This window comes from Arachis stenosperma, chromosome 3, assembly GCF_014773155.1.
Source record: "Arachis stenosperma cultivar V10309 chromosome 3, arast.V10309.gnm1.PFL2, whole genome shotgun sequence".
NCBI classification, from domain to species: Eukaryota; Viridiplantae; Streptophyta; class Magnoliopsida; order Fabales; family Fabaceae; genus Arachis; species Arachis stenosperma.
In genome coordinates, this window is record NC_080379.1 from 73,400,052 (window position 1) to 73,406,019 (window position 5,968).

The window sequence follows — 5,968 nt, forward strand, 5'->3', positions numbered from 1 at the left end:
CATCAATGGGGGTGTCTCCTTCTATGTCAACTCCAACTGAATAACAGAGGTGACAAATGAGATGAGGAAAGGCTAACCTTGCCAAGGTAGAGGACTTGTCCGCCACCTTATAGAGTTCTTGGGCTATAACCTCATGAACTTCTACTTCTTCTCCAATCATGATGCTATGAATCATGATGGCCCGGTCTAGAGTAACTTCAGACCGGTTGCTAGTGGGGATGATTAACCGTTGGATAAACTCCAACCATCCTCTAGCCACAGGCTTGAGGTCATGCCTTCTTAATTGAACCGGCTTCCCTCTTGAATCTCTCTTCCATTGGGCGCCTTCTTCACATATGACTGTGAGGACTTGGTCTAACCTTTGATCAAAGTTGACCCTTCTAGTGTAAGGATATTCATCTCCTTGCATCATAGGCAAGTTGAATGCCAACCTTACATTTTCCGGACTAAAATCCAAGTATTTCCCCCGAACCATAGTAAGCCAATTCTTTGGATCCGGGTTCACACTTTGATCATGGTTCTTGGTGATCCATGCATTGGCATAGAACTCTTGAACCATTAAGATTCCGTCTTGTTGAATGGGGTTGGTAAGAACTTCCCAACCTCTTCTTCGGATCTCATGTCGGATCTCCGGATATTCACTCTTTTTGAGTGAAAAAGGGACCTCGGGGATCACCTTCTTCAAGGCCACAACTTCATAGAAGTGGTCTTGATGCACCCTTGAGATGAATCTCTCCATCTCCCATGACTCGGAGGTGGAAGCTTTTGCCTTCCCTTTCCTCTTTCTAGAGGTTTCTCCGGCCTTGGATGCCATAAATGGTTATGGAAAAAACAAAAAGCAATGCTTTTACCACACCAAACTTAAAAGGTTTGCTCGTCCTCGAGCAAAAGAAGAAAGAAAAGAGTAGAAGAAGAAGAAATGAGGAAGAAGGGGATGGCTTTGTGTTCGGCCAAAGAGGGAGAGAAGTGGTGTTTAGGTTGTGTGAAAATGAAGGAGTGAAGAAGGGTTTATATAGGAGAGGGGGGCTCATGGTTCGGTCATGTATGGGTGGGTTTGGGAGGGAAAGTGGTTTGAATTTGAAGGGTGAGGTAGGTGGGGTTTTATGAAGGATGGATGTGAGTGGTGAAGAGAAGATGGGATTTGATAGGTGAAGGGTTTTTGGGGAAGAGGTATTGAGGTGATTGGTGAGAGAGAGGGTGGTGGGGTTGGTGGGGATCCTGTGGGGTCCACAGATCCTGAGGTGTCAAGGAAAAGTCATCCCTGCACCAAATGGCATGCAAAATTGCGTTTTTAGCCAATTCTGGCGTTAAACGCCGGGCTGGTGCCCATTTCTGGCGTTTAACGCCAGGTTCTTGCCCTTTCCTGGCGTTTAACGCCAGTCTGGTGCCCCTTTCTGGCGTTAAACGCCCAGAATGGTGCCAGACTGGGCGTTAAACGCCCAACAGCTAGCCTTACTGGCGTTTAAATGCCAGCACGCTCTCCTCCAAGGTGTGCTGTTTTTCTTTCTGCTTTTCATTCTGTTTTTGCTTTTTCAATTGATTTTGTGACTTCTCATGATCATCAACCTACAGAAAATATAAAATAACAAAGAAAAATATATAAAATATAACATTGGATTGCCTCCCAACAAGCGCTTCTTTAATGTCAGTAGCTTGACAGATGGCTCTCATGGAGCCTCATATTTTCTCAGAGCAATGTTGGAACCTCCCAACACCAAACTTAGAGTTTGAATGTGGGGGTTCAACACCAAACTTAGAGTTTGGTTGTGGCCTCCCAACACCAAACTTAGAGTTTGACTGTGGGGGCTCTGTTTGACTCTGATTTGAGAGAAGCTCTTCATGCTTCCTCTCCATGGTGACAGAGGGATATCCTTGAGCCTTAAACACAAAGGATTCTTCATTCACTTGAATGATCAGTTCACCTCCATGAACATCAATCACAGCCTTTGTTGTGGCTAGGAAGGGTCTGCCAAGGATGATGGATTCATCCATGCACTTCCTAGTCTCTAGGACTATGAAATAGCAGGGATGTAATGGTCTTCAATCTTCACCAAAACATCCTCTACAAGTCCATGAGCTTGTTTTCTTGAGTTATCTGCCATCTCTAGTGAGATTCTTGCAGCTTGCAATTCAAAGATTCCTAGCTTCTCTATTACAGAGAGAGGCATGAGGTTTACACTTGACCCTAAGTCACACAGAGCCTTCTTGAAGGTCATGGTGCCTATGGTACAAGGTATGAAGAACTTCTCAGGGTCCTGCCTCTTTTGAGGTAATTTCTGTCTAGACAAGTCATCCAATTCTTTGGTGAGCAAAGGGGGTTCATCCTCCCAAGTCTCATTTCCAAATAACTTGTCATTTAGCTTCATGATTGCTCCAAGGTATTTAGCAACTTGCTCTTCAGTGACATACTCATCCTCTTCAGAGGAAGAATACTCATCAGAGCTCATGAAAGGCAGAAGTAAGTCCGATGGAATCTCTATGGTCTCATTTTGAGCCTCAGATTCCCATGGTTCCTCATTGGGGAACTCAGTGGAGGCTAGTGCACGCCCATTGAGGTCTTCCTCAGTGGCGTTCACTTCCTCTCCTTCCTCTCCAAATTCGGCCATGTTGATGGCCTTGCACTCTCCTTTTGGATTTTCTTCTGTATTGCTTGGGAGAGTACTAGGAGGGAGTTCAGTGACTTTCTTGCTCAGCTGTCCCACTTGTGCCTCCAAATTCCTAATGGAGGACCTTGTTTCAGTCATGAAACTTTGAGTGGTTTTGATTAGATCAGAGACCATAGTTGCTAAGTCAGAGGGGTTCTGCTTAGAATTCTCTGTCTGTTGCTGAGAAGATGATGGAAAAGGCTTGCCATTGCTAAACCTGTTTCTTCCACCATTATTGTTGTTGAAACCTTGTTGAGGTCTCTGTTGATCCTTCCATGAGAAATTTGGATGATTTCTCCATGAAGAATTATAGGTGTTTCCATAGGGTTCTCCTAGGTAATTCACCTCTTCCATTGAAGGGTTCTCAGGATCATAAGCTTCTTCTTCAGATGAAGCATCCTTAGTACTGCTTGGTGCATTTTGCATTCCGGACAGACTTTGAGAAATCAAATTGACTTGTTGAGTCAATATCTTGTTCTGAGCCAGAATGGCATTCAGAGTATCAATCTCAAGAACTCCTTTCTTCTGATTTGTCCCATTGTTCACAGGATTCCTTTAAGAAGTGTACATGAATTGGTTATTTGCAACCATTTCAATTAGTTCTTGAGCTTCTGTAGGCGTCTTCTTCAGATGAAGAGATCCTCCAGCAGAGCTATCCAAAGACATCTTGGATAGTTCAGAGAGACCATCATAGAAAATACCTATGATGCTCCATTCAGAAAGCATGTCAGAAGGACATTTTCTGATCAATTGTTTGTATCTTTCCCAAGCTTCATAGAGGGATTCTCCATCCTTCTGTCTGAAGGTTTGGACTTCCACTCTAAGCTTGTTCAATTTTTGAGGTGGAAAGAACTTTGCCAAAAAGGCATTGACTAGCTTTTCCCATGAGTCCAGGCTTTCTTTAGGTTGTGAGTCCAACCATGTCCTAGCTCTGTCTCTTACAGCAAATGGGAACAGCATAAGTCTGTAGACCTCAGGGTCAACCCCATTAGTCTTGACAGTGTCACAGATTTGCAAGAATTCAGCTAAGAACTGATGAGGATCTTCCAATGGAAGTCCATGGAACTTGCAATTCTGTTGTATTAGAGAAACTAATTGAGGCTTAAGCTCAAAGTTGTTTGCTCCAATGGCAGGGATAGAGATGCTTCTCCCATAGAAGTCGGGAGTAGGTGCAGTAAAGTCACCCAGCACCTTCCTTGCATTGTTGGCATTGTTGTTGTTTTCGGCTGCCATGGGTTCTTCTTCTTTGAAGATTTCTGTCAGGTCCTCTATAGAGAGTTGTGCCTTAGCTTCTCTTAGCTTTCGCTTCAAGGTCCTTTCAGGTTCAGGGTCAGCTTCAACAAGAATGCCTTTGTCTTTGTTCCTGCTCATATGAAAGAGAAGAGAACAAGAAAATATGGAATCCTCTATGTCACAGTATAGAGATTCCTTGAGGTGTCAGAGGAAAAGAAAAATAGAAGGAAGAAGGAGAAGAATTCGAACTTAGTCAGATAGAGTTCGAATTGTGCATTGAGGAGGAGTGGTACTCCATAAATAGAAGGATGTGAGAAGAGGGGAAGAGATTTGTCGAAAATTAATTAAAAAGATTTTAAAAACTTTTTGAAAAACTTTAATTTGATTTTCGAAAATCAAGAGTGAGAAAGAGATCAAGTAATTTTTGAAAAAGATTTTGAAATTAGAAATCAAAAAGATATGATTAAAAATTGTTTTGAAAAAGATGTGATTAAAAAGATATGATTAAAAAGTTATGGTTTTAAAAAGATATGATTGAAAAGATATGATTTGAAAACAATTTAAAAAGATTTGATTTTTAAAAAAATTAATGACTTGCCTAACAAGAAAAGATATGATTCAAACATTAAGCCTTTCTCAACAGAAAAGGCAACATACTTAAAATGTTCAATCAAATCATTAATTGTTATCAAGTATCTTTGAAAAAGGAAAGAAATTGATTTTGAAAACATTTGATTGAAAAGATATGATTTGAAAAAGATTTGATTTTGAAAAAACTTTGAAAACTTGAAAAAAATTGATTTTGAAAACAAAATCCTCCCCCTTGTGCCATCCTGGCGTTAAACGCCCAGAATGGTGCACATTCTGGCGTTTAACGCCCAATGCACTACCTTTTTGGGCGTTAAACGCCCAACCAGGCACCCTGGCTGGCGTTTAAACGCCAGTCTGTCCTTCTTCACTGGGCGTTTTGAACGCCCAGCTTTTTCTGTGTAATTCCTCTGTTGCATGTTCTAAATCTTCAGTTCCCTGTACTATTGACTCAAAAATAGAACCAAGATCAAATAAACAATGCATGCAAGACACCAAACTTAAAATTAGACACTAGACTCAAACAAGAAACATAAAATATTTTTTGGTTTTTTATGATTTTGAAAATTTTTTTGTGTTTTTTTCGAAAATTATATAGAAAATAAAAGTTTCAGAATTCTTAATTTGGATTCCAGGAATCATTGCTGTTCCGGGGGTTACCTGAAACGTGGAGCTCGGTCGTCTGGCAAGACCCGAGGTGGGGGTTCCGTGACCCGAGCTTGATGCGCTGAGCGGCGGGTGGTTGTACCTGCAATGACACTCCGATGCTTAAGTTAGCATGGGTCCAAGCAGATATGTGTAGAATGTAGAATGTCTCTCATACCTGGGTGCTCCAGTGTATTTATAGTAGTTGGCCGTGATCTTCCCTGGATAAGATATTCTTATCTTATCTTATCTTTTGGGAGTTTTATCTCTATCTTTGTGGAACCGCCTCTTCTAGGCCTTTTCGGCCTTTAGATTTTGGGCTGTGTTCCTTCTGATGGGCCTTCCTTGCATCATCGTCCGAGGTCCGACCTTTAGGCGTGAGCCTTAAGATGAGGTCGGACCTTTCATGATTTTGCCGAGCTGGAGGAGCTCGGTCAGGGTATGAACAGTGCCCCTGCCCGAGTTCGTCCTTTTTTGGGAGGTCGAGCTCGGGTATAGTAGTCTTTTCAAAATTCAAAATGACCGTTCCTGCATTTATTGCATTTTACCGTTTCTCCTCGATTTCTGTTCGGGCTCTGTGACGGTTTTATTTATTTGCTCCCTTCCTTTCGTTTATTCTGTTCCCTTCTTTGTTTTTTAAGTTTCGCCATTTCCTTTTTCGAGCATCGCTTTTCTCTTTGCTTTTCTTCTCCGAATTTTTCTGCGTGCTTTTCCGGGGTTTCCTCTGCGCCGCCGTTCCGTTCTCCTTGTCTTTGGAGCTCGTCGTCCTCGCTTCCTTCTTCCAGGTTTGTTCCCATCTCTTTTCTTGTGCACATATGTTTCTGTTTCTTTTGTGTGGCTCTTTGTTTGTTTCTTTT

General features: G+C 42.0%; 1 non-coding gene across 1 annotated transcript; it reads left to right on the forward strand.

Moving 5' to 3' along the window:
• Positions 1–3,365: 3,365 nt before the first annotated feature.
• LOC130972637 (small nucleolar RNA R71) lies at positions 3,366–3,473 on the forward strand. Its single transcript, XR_009083799.1, has one exon. It is a non-coding gene; the product is annotated as a small nucleolar RNA R71 (small nucleolar RNA).
• Positions 3,474–5,968: the final 2,495 nt, after the last annotated feature.